Below are 17,206 nucleotides of genomic sequence, written 5' to 3' on the forward strand. Positions count from 1 at the left end.
CTTCTGAGAGATTAAGAATTGTGTGTGTGTGTGCAAATGCATGCGTATGGTGGATGGGGGCATTAAAATGTGAGTTGAATGGATGCTGTGTGCCAGACACGTAGCTCTCAACATCTCCCTTTGTTTTGTCTTGGCAGCACCTCTTCTGATCTGGACGCTGCCCTCCCCCTTTGCAGAACCTCTCACTTTCATTCTTTCATTCAAAAATTCCTTACTGCGCACCTGTTACCTGGCAGTCGCTCTGTCAATGCTGCATAGAATAACGGTTAGAGAAAGTAGAAGGATCTCCATCCTTCTCCTGAAGCTTACCACACGGTGGGGTGGAGGCTGAGACTAAGGAATCACTCAAGAAACTCAGAACTGCTGCGATGGTTACATTTGATGTGTCAGCTTGGACAGGCCATGGTGTCCAGCAGTTTGGTCAAACACTAGCCTAGGTGGTATTGGGCAGGTATTGTGCAGATGTGGTTAACATCTACAATCAATCATCAGATGTTAAGCAAAGGAGATGACCCTCCCTAACGCAGGCGGGCCTCATCCAATCAGTGGAAGGTCTTAAGAACAAAAACTGAGGTTTCCCGGAAAACAAATCAAGTCCTGCCTGAGTTTCCAGCCCTCTAGCCTGCTGACGGATTGTGAACTTGCTGTCGCCCACAGCTGCATGAGACAGTCCCTTGAAATGAATCTCCTAATATATGTACACATATTCTACTGGTTCTGCTCCTCTGGAGAATGCTGACTCTTATGACAGCCTGGCACTCTGTGCAGCAGAGAATGGGAGGGGCCAGCAGGTGTCCTGAGGAAGAGGATGTGGCCTGAGGCCTGCGGGCTGGAGGGTAACTGGGCAGAGATGACACAAGCCTCCCAGGCAGGGAAGCTGCAGGTGCAAAGGCCCATCAGAGAGCAGGTGAGTCTGAGCAACCGAAAGAAAGAGGGTCAAGTGGAGCTGACGCCCAGAGAGGAAGATGCTGGATGGGGGTGGAGGGCAGGGTTAGGCCAGGCATGGTCTGGCAGGTCCACAGGGCTGAGGCTGCATCCTGGAGCCATGGGAAGCCCCACTGGGGTTTCCCAACCAGGCTCAGGTCAGGTGTGCCTAGGTCACAACTGGTAGGAGGCAAAGTCGGGGCTGACGGATGGCACCTCCCACAGAACTGTCCCATGTCCTGGTGCTGCTGCTGGGTGGGGGCTGTGTGTGTTGCTGTGGTAGCCTGGCCCTCCAGGTGCTCAAGCAGAGAGATGGGCATCTTTGTCCTCTCTTCTAACCTCCTCTGCCCTGCTCTGTGCCCAAGGCTGAGCTCAGCCACTGACTGCATTGATGGCTCCCATGCTACCAGGCTTCCTGTGGGGTTTGGCCAAGCAGAAAATAGGAAGGAACCCGAAGGGAGAGGAGACTGGGACCGGGTGGTCATTGCCCTGGTGCCTGCCCTGTGGGGCAGCTAAAGGCTGGAGGCCTCTTGTTTCTATCTTGGGGTCCCAGTAGGTCTTCGTACTCTTCTCTCTTCAGCCCTAAGGTTGGAAATGCCTCACTCTTTCCATCCCCAGGGACTGCACCACCCCTCTAGTTTCCTACACTGTGCTGCACCTTTGCAAATAACCTTTCTGCTAAAGTCCCCTCCACTGTCTACTCTGAGTGCACCACCTCGTGGACGTTCAGCCAGCACATTGCATAAGTCCCAGGAGCACTTAATAAGGTGTGGTCTCTGCCCTCAGCACCCCGCAGGCAGCCCTGCCTGGCACTGCACCCAGAGATCCTAGCTGCTCTCAGGGCCACTCTCCCTGCCCCCCCGCAGCCTCAGAGGCTCTGCACCAAGAGCTGACTAGGCCAGCAGAATCCCCTGAACCCTGGCTCCCCTCCCACACCAAGGAGCTGCTCTTTCTGGAACCCTCTCACAACCTGCTCCAGCTGCTGCAGGGGTGCTCACCTTCAGTAGGTCTTGTCATCCAGGCTCATCAGGCTCATGCCACTGATGGCACCAGGGGCAGGGACAGAACCAGGGGCTCCCTCTGCACACCCAGATTCCAGGCTCTCTACATTCCAGGCCCCAATAAGCTCCCTCAGACTCCCTGGTGACACCACCAGCCCCCTCCCCAGCACTGCCTCCCACAGAAATGCAGCTAATGCCAGCTAGAGCCACAGGGCAAGATCCATTTGGCCTGTAGCTGCTCCAGTGGGTGACTTTAGTGTGACCACCCACCGATTCTTGAGCCCTTCTCTGCATCTGATCTGTTCTGTCCTCTCCCACTAGTTCACTCTCTGGCTTCTGCTGGGCTTATATATCAAGCTATCAGGAAGAATCCTTACTGTTGTTTCTGCAGACAAAGGCCCCCTAGAAATTACTATCCAGATCTGGTGGCCACTGGTTGGTTCCTTCCTTCTCCCTATCCCGAGATCTATTTGGCAGCCCCAATCATCTCCCTATCTTATCTGTGCACGCCCTGCCCATCCCAGACAGTGTCAATATCTGAGCCATTTTTTTGTGTGAATGCCTGGCTAAAGCACCCACTGGGTCTTCACGCGGGTACCCTTATTAGCTCTGCTTTGCAGGGGAGGCAGCTGGGCCCTGAGAGGCTACATCTTCCCAAGCTACACAGCTTCTTAGGACCAGCCACGGTGTGAAACAAGCAGTTCCAGGTCCTAGGAGGGAGACAGTACTATCAACCCATTTTACAGATGGGGAAGCTGAGGCCCTTGGACTTAGGTAGCTTATTCAAGGTCACACAGACAGAAAAGGTGAGGGCAGATTCCTAACGCTGCTCCTCAATGCTGTACTGTTCTACCTCTCACCTGGGTATGCAAGGACACCTGGAATGCTTCACTCAACATACCCGTATTCAAGGTCACACAGACAGAAAAGGTGAGGGCAGATTCCTAACGCTGCTCCTCAATGCTGCACTGTTCTACCTCTCACCTGGGTATGCAAGGACACCTGGAATGCTTCACTCAACATACCCAGTGGCATGTTTGTCTCCACAGCCTGACAGTGAAGCCCCAGACCTGGCTAGCTCCCGGATCCAGCACGTGGCAGTTCAGATGTATAAATCTGTTCATGAGGAATCAGTCTCTCCAAGGAATCTATTAGCACCAAGGGCCTTGGTGATTGACAAGTAGCAATTTAGTAGCAACTGAAGGGACAGGAAAAGCTCTGTGGAGCAGTGGACACAAAGACAGGGGAGCTTTGCATTGATGGAGGGAGGTGGAGGGGTAGGGTAAACCAGGCAGAGGATAACCCCCCAAAAAGCATGTGGGGGTGGTGATGGCGACACTTGGCACAATAGTGGAAAACAGGGTGCCCTTCAGAGTGGCTGCAGTGGATGACGGAGCCAGATTATGGAAGTCTTCAGGAGCACAGACTTGAGGACAAAGGCAGTGGGGAGCCACAGTTGGTTCATGAGCAATGTATGGTAGTGATTGTAGCTGGCATATGGAGGCTGGACTGGAGGGGGTGCCCACAACACCCTGTGGGCATCTGGGGAGCAGCCCAGTCTCCACCTCAGTGACTTGGGAAGCTTGTCTCCTTTGGGGCCTCAGTTTCCCTGCTCCTCCCTGCACCCACTCTTGCCCACTTCCCCCACTGCCCAGAGGTGCCAGCAGGTTGGGAGAACCCTCTGTTGTGCTTGCAAATCTTTCTCTTCTTCCCCTAGCACCTCTTGCTCATTCCCTTGCTGGACAGCTGGGGGAGAAAACAAAGATTCTCCTGAGGGACCCTGGTTACCTCAGTTGATTACAATGCAGCCTTATAACCCCAAGGTCACAGGCTCAGATTCCCTTACTGGCCAGCCACAAAGAAAAAAAAAAAAAGAAAAAGAAAAGATTCCCCACAAACAAGTGGTTCAGAATGGGCAGTTTGGAGAAGCGCCCAGAGAAACATGATGAACTGGGATTAGGGTCACATGAGAGGAGCTGGGTATGTTTCATATTTGCAGCTGCACAAAAGGAATTTAAATCCACAAATCTCTTCATGCGTGTGGACTGAGAAGTGCTAAATTTGGAATCTGAAGACATCCAAACAACATTAGAAGTATGTAATGTGGTCAAAAATGTAAGGGATCGCCCTATATGCATGGCCATGCTCACACCTGTCCCCAGACGAAGAAAAAATTTCCTGGATTTGGGTGGTACAGAAATCACGACAAAGGAGACCATTGAGAACAATTAAACCCCCCTTCCAACCCCTCCCCCTGCAGGTGCCTATGGCTGGTTCTAAAGTTTTTGTGCTTTGTATATAAGTGAGAGCCCTGGCTGCTCTGGAGCTGAGATTCAGATAGTCTGACATGTGGCTTAGAGAGATACCTTTCTTCCTTGTCCCCCTGACTTCTATGGAAATATTTTAACTCTACTGATTTACAGGAGCATCCAGAAGGCTCCTGAAGGGTGTGGGGAGCAACCTCTAGTGAAATCTAGAATGGAGATTCAGATTGCAGTATAAATGACTACCAAAATAAAAAGGAGCCCACCACCCACCGGGGTTCTGAGACAGGTGGGAGCGTCAGATGACAGCAGGCATCTGGCAGGAACCATCTGCAGACACCAAGGGCTGGAGTGATGTCATGGTGTCCAGCGAGGTCTTGAGATAAAATTGCCCTGGCCCAGCACCCTCAGAGTCCCCAGGGAAGGAACAGTAGCTCTCATCAGAGAGAGCCACACGCTCAGCTCTGCAGCACCACTCTGGGCCCGAGCCATCTGCTGTGGGGCCCCCTCTGAGCCCAGCATTGGGGAAAGGAAGGAGACCCTGCACCCTGACAAGGAGCTGCCGAGCAGTCCACCAGAGCAGATGTGCAAGGATCGGCATCATGGGGCCAGGGCGCTTTCAGGGCAGCTGACGCCTGGTGGCCCTGGCTAGTAATGACCCGTGTATGGTGGGTGGCACCTCCAGAGCCAGGGGTGGCTGAGGGGATGGGAGGCTTGAAGCTGGGAAAGTGAGACACTAGTGTTGCTGTCTCTCCATTCATACCAATAGCTGGAGACTCCTGGAGAAATCCATGCAGATACTTGCTGGGCAAGGAAGCAGGGGGACCTGACCCTAATGTGCTCCAACACTGCGAGGCACTGAGCAGGGCGCTTCTCCTAGGTCACTCATTTGACCTTCACATTAGATCTGTAAGGGGGGGGTGCTAATTCCTCTTTCATAGTGAAGAAATGGACGTCAGAGAGAGCTGAGGTCACTTGCTCAAGGTCACACAGTGAATGATGAACCCGTGGTTCCAAGGCAGCTTTGAAGCCTGTGCTGCAGTGGCCGAGCCTGCGATGAGTACTGTATCTGGCAGGTGTTTGTATTTTAAGCCACAGGGATGATGCTGGGGGTCGGACAACACCCCAGCGGGCTCTCTCCCTTTGCTGGAACTGCATGGCCCCTCACTGTCAATTCCCACCTTGAGTAATTAAGTTATGAAGGTGTCTCATCATCTAACACTTACTTGACCAAAGCAGCTCAGGGAGGGTCAAGGACGTTCTCAGGGTCACACACCTGGTAAGCCATGGATGGAGGAAGAGAACTCAGGTCTTGTTTCTGTTTCCATGGAGGAAAGTAGAAAGAGGATGGGGCCTGGCAGCTACAAAGCCTCATCAGCTGTGTGACTTGGACAAGCCACTTGACCACACTGAGACACACCTGACCTTTGTACGCAAAACAGAGACAACAATCCATGCCTCAGGAGTTCCAAGAGAATAGAAAGAGAAAAGGAAGTGCTTTCACCTCCAGAAGGGCCATGACCTGTCTGATTCCTTCTCTAGTAAGAGCAGATATGTCTGTGCACTGACTTTGTGCTGAGTACAGTTCTAAGAGCTGATCTAAGAGTTTTGTTCCTGTTAACTCACTGAATCTGTTACTATGCCCATTTTACAGATGGGGAAAATGAGTCCCAGAATGGTTAAGTCACTTGGCCCAGGGTTGTACATGTGTGAGAGTGAAGCTAAAAGGTGACCCAAGCAGTGCAGCTGCAGGGTCAATACTCTTCACTACAGATGGGGAAAATGAGTCCCAGAATGGTTAAGTCACTTGGCCCAGGGTTGTACATGTGTAAGAGTGAAGCTAAAAGGTGACCCAAGCAGTGCAGCTGCAGGGTCAATACTCTTCACGCTAAGCATCATCTGCCTCTCAGTCTGAGCTGGTCCCACAGCCAACGACCCTGGATGGAGCCATTAGCCCTCCTGAGGACACGCCCATGAGGGCAGGGTGATTTTACCCCCACTCAGCCCTATTCTCCCAACTTCAAAGCGAGCACAAATGCTACTCACCTTCTATCCAAAGAGCCAAGTCTCGCAGGAGGGACATAAACTGAGTTACGGGTGACTGACTGCCAGAGATAGTGTCTATCCTTCATTGGTGTTGCAGGGAAGGAATTGTTCTGTCCCCCCAATGGACGTTCAGCACTGGGCGTAGTGGCCCAGCACCCCACGCTGTAGTCTGTCTTGAGGGCTTGGACGGCTTGTCCCCTGCTGCCCATTAAAGGGCCTCCTACCTGGGAGCACGGCATTTTAAAAACGTCTTGTTCTGCCCTATTTGCTTTAAAACTTACAGATGTCCTTTTACCTCCTCCTAAAATGCAGTGGTGGGAGGCAGGCTCTGCAAAGGTTGGCTGCACTCCTTAGATCTTAGAGAGAAATCAAGGCTAGACAGGTGGCATGCTTAGGGATGTGTGTGGGTATGGGGGCCATGCACAGCACTAGGCAAGAAACTGTGACCTGAATTCCAGCTGTGATGCTTTGCCAGCTGGGGGAACCTCCTGGAGACTTCCTCATCTATAAAATGGGGCAATGCAAACCCTGGTCTTTGAACACCATGAGGTCGGTGGTGGGACCCATGAGTTTGCATGTGAGGGACATGGCATGGTCACCTCTAGCCCTCTGGATGTGCAGCTCAGGGCTGGAGTGAGGTACAAGATCTGAATAGGGGCCACCCAGCTATTCCCTTTTGCTCTGTTCTCCTGCCCCTTTTCATCATCTTCTCTTTCCTTCTCCAAATGAATGGCCAACACCACCTTCATATCAGGGAAGACAGTGGCAGGCAAATTGTGTGTGTGTACATAAGTGTGTGTGTGTGTGTGTGTGTGTGTGTGTGTGTGTGTGTGTGTGTGTGTGTGTGTGTGTGTGTGTGTGTTGTGTGCTAGAGCTCATATAAAACAGTATTATTCTCAGTAAAGAAAAGGAATAATCAAAAAGCTACAAGGATAAATTCTTAGGATGAACTTGTTTTCCCTTACTAATGCACATACTAAACACATGGTCTTCAGATTCAACTAGTATTTACGAGGTCCCCACAATATGCCCGGGTACCCAGGTTCTCCCTATTTCACAGACAAGGCACGCAGGCTGAGAGAGAATAAGAACCTTCTTATAAACTAAGGTATAGGATCTGTCTCAAGAATCTTCACTCCCTTCTGTTTGCTGAGCTCAGCCTCTGGAAATATTGGCTGAACCATCATTGTCCCTCAAATCTGTTAGGGTTCACTCGGAGCTCAGGCTCCAGGGACGAAGGAGATCTTTCCCACTTTATGATAGCCCCTTGTTTCTGACCCAGGAGCCTCGTATCTCCTGCCAGGATCCATGAAACACTGGCAGGCTGCCTTGCGCCAAATCCCAGGTCTTGCACCCTCTCCTGCCCTTCTCCTTGCGATTCTCTGTTCATGCTCTCACCTGCTCCAAAGCCTCCAGTGGGTTCCATCCACACCTGGAATGAACTCCAAGGCTCTCATCACGGCTTGCAAGGTCCTACATGAACTGCCCCCTGCCCACTCTTGACTCCATTTCTACACCTTCTCTTTGCTCGCTCTCTTGAGCCACACCAGCCTCCACACTATTCCTCAAGCACGTCAGCCACAGGACCCATGCATAGGCCGTCTGCCCTGCCCAGAATTCTCTTCTCACAGATATCAAGGTCACTCCTTTACTCAGTGCAGGATGCTAGGTTAAATGTCAACTCCTTGGAGAAACCTTCCCTGAACCCTGATGTGTATTACCTTTTCCCCACCTCAGTGTTCCTTACCACACTTGTAACTACCCAAAATTACATATTTATGTGTAGCTGAAAGGACTCGCCATGCAACAAGTTTCTTGAGCTCAGGGACTTTCTTTTATTCCTCACTGTGATCCTAGAAGAGTGACAATATGTGTACACTATCTTTAACAGTCACCTGAAAGGGAAGCATTATCCCCATTTTATAGCTGAGGAAACCAAAGCTAAGAGAAGTCCAGCATTTGCAACTGACCCAATCTCACATGAGGTAAGTGCTAGAGCTAGGGTTCAAATCCAGATTTTTCCAGTGCCACCCTGTTGTTTGGAGACACTCCTCCATGGGTCTCTTTAACAGTCACCTGAAAGGGAAGCATTATCCCCATTTTATAGCTGAGGAAACCAAAGCTAAGCGAAGTCCAGCATTTGCAACTGACCCAATCTCACATGAGGTAAGTGCTAGAGCTAAGGTTCAAATCCAGATTTTTCCAGTGCCACCCTGTTGTTTGGAGACACTCCTCCATGGGTCTCTGCATTCCTACACATCTTGCTGGGTGGACTAAGATCACAAAGCTCTGACTGCTCTGAACCTGGGTTGCATTTGCAGCAACCAGTCACGGGACATGAGGAAATGTCTCTTTTGGGACAAAAAGGCTTGCATGCTGTTTGCTACAGAATGATGGATTCCCAATTCAGTGTTCCTGTCCTATATTGAAACCCATTGCAGGTGCAGGCATCTGCCTGGCTCCTGTGGGACTTAGAGGGTGAACAGAATAGACACAAACATGAAGCTCATGCTCCTTGTTGGAGTGTGAGTAGTAAATGCCCTCACCTCGGATCCAGGAGTCTCATATCTTCTGCCACCTCCATGAAACACTAATAGGCTAATGTACTGGCTTGTAAGTGCGTAGGATAAAATCAAATCCCAGACCTTACTCCCATGCTGTTCTACTCTCCACATATTAATGTATTTTATTATCAATAAAATTATCCTTGTTGGTGAAATGACTTTCTGTCTCACGCCTCCCCCCAGCTGGTGAACTTCACATCAGGGACCCCCTTCCCCAGGAACTTTTCCTTGGTCCCCATCTCCTTGCCTTCTTCCCAGGATTCATTCGCTACTTGGATGTATTAGATGGAATGGACCAGAAGAAAGAGCAATTGGATTGAAATAGAGGGCAATCTTAGCCTTAGTTAATAAGTACAGACTATGTTAAGCCAATAAATTTGGGACAGACTTTGGGAAAAAAAGACAAGATAGAGAGGTGAAAGTTTCTGAATATTTACATTTTTGTGACTACAAGAGTAGGTGGATCCAAGAACGCTCTGGTGTTTGTCCAAATGGAGAAAGTGGTCAGGTTGAGCCTGAACTGCTGTTTAGGGCACAGACTGTGTGTTGTTTAGTTCTGTACAGCTGGTACTGTGCCCAGCACTCACAGGTACTTGTTTAATGGATACATGGACAGATGGATAACCCAGTGATGCTGCCTGATGACAAACTTTCTGATCGACCATAGGGCTGCCGGCTCCTTAGGGAGGAAACAGGGGCAGGGCTGGCCTCTGAGACCCACAGGGCCAAAGCTTTCTGAGCTTCAGGAGCTCACAGCCAGTAACCAGGCAGAATTGCTTTCTGATTATTATTTTTCCAGCTGAATGAGATTCAGTTAATGGAAGACTTAATAAGTCCACTGGGTCCTGAGGAAAGAAAGACATTCTACTGCTCCAAGAAATGAGTCTGTGGTTCTGCAGCCACAGGTCCCAGGTCAGGGAGAGGTGAGGACAGCCTGAAGCTCTGGCCTGGGTGTCCGAGGCAGGACCATCAAGGTAGTGCCCCCTTCACAGGGCTTCTGTTTGCCAAGAGAGAAGGTCTACAAAATCAGAAAAGGGCTGACAGAAGGCTCTGCCTGTGTCTGGCTGCTGCCTTCCTTGGAGGCAAAGGCTTATAACATTTCAGGATCACAGAGGCACACACAGATGATCACACCTTTCTGCTTTATTTTCTGAGGTGCAGGGAGGGAACATGACTTGCCCAAGGTTGTACACTGGTTTTATTGGCACAAGACAAAACTGGGGTTCCCTAACTCCTTAGTCATGTCTCTTCAGTACACCCAGTTCCATGAGCTACTCCAGTAGGAGCCAGGTGGGTTCTAGTGCCACCACTTGATGGAGGGGAAACTGAGCCCACAGATGGGAGCCTAAGCCTAATGGCCTTGCCAGGGCAGAGATCTGTCTGCCTCTGGCCTCTGCCTCTGCCTGCTGGACTTTCTTTCTTGAGGTCAGTGCAAGGTTAACATACAGCCTCCAAAACTGCTTCTTCTATCCCTGTGGTTTCTGAATCCAGGCTCCTGCTCTGCTTGGAAAGGTGGGCCTGAAACAGCAGATTACCATGTGCTGAAAACTCATGGTCCTAGTTCAAAAATGGCTTTGAGAATAAATGCAAAGCAAGAACATGAAACGATTTCAGATTTCACCAGAGTGAGCTGTGCAGAGGATTAAGGATTGTCAGCTAGTTTCCTGTTAGAGATAAACCTATCTTCTGCCCCTTTCAATTGTTTTTGATTTTTCTTGCTACACAACCATTTCCCCTTGCCACACTCCCACAGACACTTACAGACAATAGATGGAGGCGATGGTAGAGATGAGCAGTAACTGTTGGTAGGAGGGTGGGAGGCAAACATGCGGTGAATCAGACTCAAAGAGTATTTTGGTGCACTGAGCATACTCTGCCTCAGGGCCTTTGCACATGCTATCCACCAGGAATGTTCTTACTGCAGATCCATATGGCTTGCTCCCTCACTGCATTTATGGTTCTGCCCAAATGCCCTCCTTGGAGAGGCCTTCCCTGGTCACCCTAAAATAGTATCACTGTCACTATCTCTTGCTCTGCTGCAACCCCCTTCACAGCCTTCATCAGGAAATGATGCTCTGCTGTATACTGGATTACTCATTTGCTTGTTTGTCTGTCTTCCCCCAGCAGGAAACCACGAGTTCATGTCTCCTTCCTGCTACGTCCCCTCTGCTAACAAAAATGGTAAGTCCTCAACAAATCTTTATGGACTACAGGTAGAGTGGGTTGTGACACAGCAAAGCTCAGAGCTCAGGGGCAAAGGTCCACTCTGAGTTAATGCATTGTGAGAGATGGAGGGTCTTGGGCGTTTCTGGACCTCAGTGTCCTCATATGGAAAATGGGAAGATCTTAATGGTAACTTCTAATCAGCCCTGCCCAGGGACAGCCAGGGACAGCGTCCAGCTGGTGCCAGTGCCCTCTGACCCTTGGTGTTTGCGTTTGGAGGTTTCCCTCTCCTGGGTGAGCTCTGTTTGTCCCTGAGCAAGCAGACCAGCCAGCCTCACAGAGGGGAAGGCAGAGCTCAGCCTACAGGCTTCCTTTGGCTTTTGCAAAAACAACAAAACTAAAAATACTACAAACCACACTGCCTAACCGTGTAACTGCCCAAATCTGTGACAGGCAACCATGAGTGCTGCCTGCGTGCTCCTCTGTGGCAGGGGCAGGACGTGAAGCTGACTGCACATGAGGGGCACCTGACCCCCGGGGGCCCACGGGATCTGGGTGCCAGAGCGCCTGGAGCCTCAGAGTAACTTCCCTGGCAAGGCGGACCCAGGCATCTGACATTCCTGAACCCAGGTGAGCTGTGGCTCTGGATCTGTCCTGACCGGGGCACCCAGGGGAGGTGGGGCTGACTTCATGAAATATCACTCCCCTTCTGAGCTCTCTGCCTAGGCATTCTTTCCTGTCCTCCCAGGAATCTGAGCATCATCGAAACACAACACAGAGTCACGGGTCTTTCCTTTAGAGAGCCCACACTTTGGTGGAGGACGACAAACCTATCAACATGGTTTAAGGCAAGAAAAGCAGGGCAATTCAACACACAGTTTCTGGAGTCAAAGAGAGCCGGGTCCAAACCCCTGCTCTGCCACTTACCAGCTGTGTGACCTCAGTGGAGTTCCTTAACCTCTCCAAGCTTCAGTTTCTTCATCTGAAAAACAGAAGAAAATACTCAGACTTCAACGACCAGGAAGCACAGTAACCCCTGCTCTGCCACTTACCAGCTGTGTGACCTCAGTGGAGTTCCTTAACCTCTCCAAGCTACAGTTTCTTCATCTGAAAAACAGAAGAAAATACTCAGACTTCAACGACCAGGAAGCACAGTAAAGATCTAATGAGAATTTCCTCAGGGTCCTCAGCTCAGAGGTGCACAATCAATATTTAATGCTAATGTGGGATGACTTGGCCCTGTCAAGCCTCCCAGTGTGGGGAGAAGACAACATAGTTACCTAAAGAGCATGGACGGCACTCAGGGGACCTGAGTGTTGAGGTTTTGTGTCCCAAACTATAAAACAAAAACTCTGCACTGTGTGATCTCTAAGACCACTTCCTGTTCTAACAACGCGATATCTGCCTGCCCCAAAGAGTTTCAACCTATCGCAAAAGTCAGGGTGGTGGGAGGAATGAATCAAAGACGTGCCAGGATGAGGGGCTCCTGACCCAAACCCTGAAGGATGGGCAGGGTTGGGGTAGACCCTAAAGAGGAGGGTGTGCTCTTTATCTGGGACCTACCACGTGCCTGGCACTGGGTTAAGCCCTTTCAGCTATGACAGTACTTCAAAAAGTTCACGAAAAGGTCTTTTAATTCTATTTTTCCACGAGCTTTTTGAAGTCCTCTCATACATTATTTAACCTAACAACAGTCCCTTGAGGTTGCTCCAGCCTCCCCGTTGTACCAAGGAGGAAACTGAGGCTCAGAGAGGTTGAGGACAGAATGGGAGCGGAAGCCAGGCCACAGGTCAGAGGCCATTCTCTCTCCTGGACAGAGGCATGTGCAGGTGGCACCTACTACAGGGCTGGTGGGAGGACACAGATGACATTGGGTGGGGGGTAGGTGGGGGTTCTGACTCTGCAATATTCTTCAAACTGGCAGTAAATACAGTTGTGTGTTTTGTGAAGGAGAGAAAATTTGTATCAGAGATCCAGAGAGGCGGTGGTGCTGTTTTAGCTTTTTTCTAAATGCTGAAGGGGACCTCACTAACCACGACAGCAACAACTGATAATAATACTCTACTGTGGGCTTGCAGCAGCGTCAGTCACAGCTGCTTTTGCTCCTGTCACCTGGGAGGTGAGTAAATACTTTCCTGCCAGGGGACAAGGATGAGAACAACTTTCTGAATGGTCAAGACTGCCTGGGCTTCTTTCTGTCCCTCTCACCTGAGTGCACCTGCGCGGGTGGCCTGAGCCGGTGACCTGAGCTGGTGACGTCCGCCCGGTCAGTAATGGGTGACCCAGAGGCCCACGGCTGTTAATAATACCTTGTGGCCTGTCCCGGCCAGGGAAGGGAGGAGGTGCCGGGAAGGGGCGGGGCTGCCCTTGACCTTCCAGGGAAACAACATGAAAGGAGGAATTTTTAAAAATAGCAAAATAGTTTAATTAAAAGTAATTACTTTCCAGAACAAGCAACACGTGTTGTGTTGGTTGTGTCCTTTCTCCCTCACGTGCAGGGAAGCCTGGGTGGGGACACAGCCTGGCATTCCAGTGTCTGGTGGCCCTCAGGGCTGCATATGCGAGAGTGAGGGGCAGGGGTGGGGACCCAGAGCACCTGGGTCAAGTTCCCAGCTCCACCACGGCTGGCTGTACACCGTTGGTGAGTCACTTAACGTCATTGTGCCTCAGTTTCTTCTCCTGTAAAGAAGGGATAACGATGGTGCTACCTCTTAGGATAGTTGAGAAGGTTAAAAGGGTCAATGCATATGAAGTGCTTAAAGCCTGCCTGGCATGTAGCAAATGGGCCGGGCCACCACGACCATCAGTATTATCTACTCCAGGCCAGATGCTGTACATCTCATGAAAGGTGTCTTTGTTCCCATTTCCCAGACAAGGAAGTTGAGGCTGAGAGAGTGAAAATACTCTGATTAGTCATCGTATCAATCATTAATTAGCAGCGACTTGGGGGAGGCCAAGGACTTTCACATGCTGCCCTCCTACCTACACTGCTGGGCTGAACTACATTAGACAGGGGGCTTGGAAAGGCTGTCCCTGTGTCCTCTGATCTTCTTTTCCCCAGGTCACAGAATCCCTTGCTAAACAGACAGCCTCAGACACAGCCCTTCCTAAGTGAGTCCAGATGTGGGAAAGGTAACACGAATGAGGAAGGAAAAACCAATGCAGGAGTTTTGAGTATTGACGTGGAATCCCAAGAGGTCGCCCTGAGCCTGGTGTTTCACACCTATGAGTGGCTACTCATGGTTAAGAAAACATTCGAGCTCATAAGCAAGACTCAGAAACTTCCCAGACATAAGGCAGAAAGAGTGAGTTCTCCTGATGCCTATGCAGTCTCATTGGGGGCGAGGGCTTCAGAATATGAATTTGGGAAGGGACACAACTCAGCCCCTAGAAAGATCCTATGTTGTCATGATTTAAGTGCATTAGAGACTTAGGACAGTATCTGGCTTTCAAGGAAGCATTGGATAAAAGCTAGGTTGCTATTAGTGCCAATATGACTGTACTTAGAGATAGAGCCTTCAGGAAGGTAGTAAGGTTAACTGAGGTCATATATGTAGTGGCTGCTGTGGATTGACTGAATTGTGTCCCCCAAAGTTCATATATTAGAAGTTTAATCCTCACTGCAACTGTTGAGGGTGGGAAATCCTATTATGGTAATTGAAAGGTGGGTCCTTGAAGAGGTGATTAGATTGTAGGACCATGCAGTAGTGAATGGATTAATAATGGTGGTCAGAGGCATGGTTCTGAGGGCTTTAAAAGAAGACCACGTGAAAGTCTCTCTCTCTGCTCCACCATTTTCTGCCGTGTGAGATCCCTGCATTGCTGTAAAGCCACAATCAAAGAAGACTCTCACCAGATGTGTTCCNAGCCTGGTGTTTCACACCTATGAGTGGCTACTCATGGTTAAGAAAACATTCGAGCTCATAATCAAGACTCAGAAACTTCCCAGACACAAGGCAGAAAGAGTGAGTTCTCCTGATGCCTATGCAGTCTCATTGGGGGCTAGGGCTTCAGAATATGAATTTGGGAAGGGACACAACTCAGCCCCTAGAAAGATCCTATGTTGTCATGATTTAAGTGCATTAGAGACTTAGGACAGTATCTGGCTTTCCAGGAAGCATTGGATAAAAGCTAGGTTGCTATTAGTGCCAATATGACTGTACTTAGAGCCTTCAGGAAGGTAGTAAGGTTAACTGAGGTCATATATGTAGTGGCTGCTGTGGATTGACTGAATTGTGTCCCCCAAAGTTCATATATTAGAAGTTTAATCCTCACTGCAACTGTTGAGGGTGGGAAATCCTATTATGGTAATTGAAAGGTGGATCCTTGAAGAGGTGATTAGATTGTAGGACCATGTAGTAGTGAATGGATTAATAATGGTGGTCAGAGGCATGGTTCTGAGGGCTTTAAAAGAAGACCACGTGAAAGTCTCTCTCTCTGCTCTACCATTTTCTGCCATGTGAGATCCCTGCATTGCTGTAAAGCCACAATCAAAGAAGACTCTCACCAGATGTGTTCCCTGGACTTTGGACTTCCCAGCCTCCAAAACTATAAGCAATAAATTTTGTTTCCTTTATAAAATATCCAGTTCCGAGTATTTTGTTACAAGCAACAGAAATGGACTAATATAGTGACCTAATCTGATAGAAATGGTGTCTTTCTGAGAAAAGGAAGAGACACCAGAGATTTCTCTCTCTGTGTGCACAGAAGAAAGGCCATGTGAGGACACAGTGAGAAGATGCCATCTGCAAGCCTGGAAGAGAGCCCTCACCAGAAACCAACCCTGATGACACCTCGATCATGGACTTCAAGTCTCCAGAACTGCGAGAAAGTAAATTTCTGTCATTTAAGCCATGCAATGTGTGGTATGTTGTTATGGAAGCCCTAGAAAACTAACACAGGGCTATAATTATCATCCCTACTTTACAGATGAGGAAGCTGAGGCACAGGGTGGTGAAGTACCTTGCTGAAGGTCACAGAACTACTAATGATAGAGCCAGGAGCCAGACCCAGGCATCTGACCGCACAACCCAGTGTTTTATGGCCAATTGTAATGCCTTCTTGCCCCTATACCTCCCTGATGTTGGGCTTGGCCATGTCACTTGCTTTGGCCAACAGAGTGTGAGCTGTTATGATATGTGCCAACTCTGAGCAGAAGGCTTACATTTGACTATGTGGTTCTTTCAGTTCTGGCACAAGTATGCACGCCCTATTTAGTCCTGGACCTTAGATCAAGGAAATTCATGTAACATCACTGATCTACAGCTGATCTGCATCTTACCCATAGTCTGTTCACTCGTAAAGTAAACAAGAAACATGTATTGCAAGTCACTGAGCTTTGGGCATGGTTTGTTATGTAGCAAAGCTGACAAATACAGACGAGTTCCTTTTGCAATTATTCTACCTTCTGCCAACAAATGTTTGATTTGTAAGAACTGAGTAGGAGGTCAGAAGTTCTGACTTCCATCCAGGTCCTGCTATTTAGCAGCTCAGTGGCCATGGATAAGCCACTTCACATCTCTGAGCCTCAGTTTTTTCATCTGCAAAATGGGGAGAATAAGAGTACCCATGTCCTGGGGCTGTTGCAAGGATTTGGTGAGAGATCTTAGCACAGTGCCTGACACATGGTGGGTGGTGGTTGGGATGAAGGTGTGGTGTGTGAAGCCAGAAGATGAACAAACAGGGCTGGATTTGAGTCGAGTGCACATCCTTACAGCAAGGGCTTCCTCGGCCACACCGTGTGGGAGTTCTACATTGTACAGGAGGAGGGGAGAGTTGGTCCTGCTCAGGGAGGCAGCAGGAAGAAAGATGGGGAGGCACTGGGTCATTGTAGAGAGAAGGCTTGGCTCTTCCAGGCCCAGAGAGTCACAGAAGCAGGAATGGAAAGCAGGGTGAGAAGGCACCTGGATGGTCTGACTCCTCTCCCCCATCTCAGTCCTGCCTTACTGATGAGAAACCCAGCCCCAGAAAAGGGGAGTACCTTCCCCAAGATTGCACAGCCAGCTATCATCAGAACGAGGATCAGAGCCCCGGTCTCCTGAGACCAGCTCAGGCATCATTCCACTGCCTCCTGCTTGTTTAGGAGAAATGAGACTCATCCCTTATAACTTAGCTTGGGAGGCAAATGTCCAGTTTCTCTACCCCTGTGGGAGGATTTGCCAAAACTTAACACAATTCAATAAGCTGTTCTTGAGTCACTTCAAAATATCTCTCTTTCCTTTCTGGGAAAGAGCCAAGCCCATTC

The 17,206-nt window shown here is 49.6% G+C and overlaps 1 protein-coding gene across 1 annotated transcript in view; it reads right to left on the reverse strand.

Annotated features, from left to right (window-relative positions):
- LOC103593827 (CMP-N-acetylneuraminate-beta-galactosamide-alpha-2,3-sialyltransferase 1-like) overlaps positions 1-12,056 on the reverse strand; it is a 36,977-nt gene extending 24,921 nt beyond the window's left edge. Inside the window, exon 1 of the mRNA XM_008576905.1 lies at positions 12,015-12,056. The gene's annotated coding sequence lies outside the window, so the exon portion shown is untranslated. The remainder of the gene's footprint in view (positions 1-12,014) is intronic.
- Between the last annotated feature and the right edge of the window lie 5,150 nt (positions 12,057-17,206).

Source organism: Galeopterus variegatus, unplaced genomic scaffold (assembly GCF_000696425.1).
Source record: "Galeopterus variegatus unplaced genomic scaffold, G_variegatus-3.0.2 Scaffold1426, whole genome shotgun sequence".
Taxonomy (NCBI): domain Eukaryota; kingdom Metazoa; phylum Chordata; class Mammalia; order Dermoptera; family Cynocephalidae; genus Galeopterus; species Galeopterus variegatus.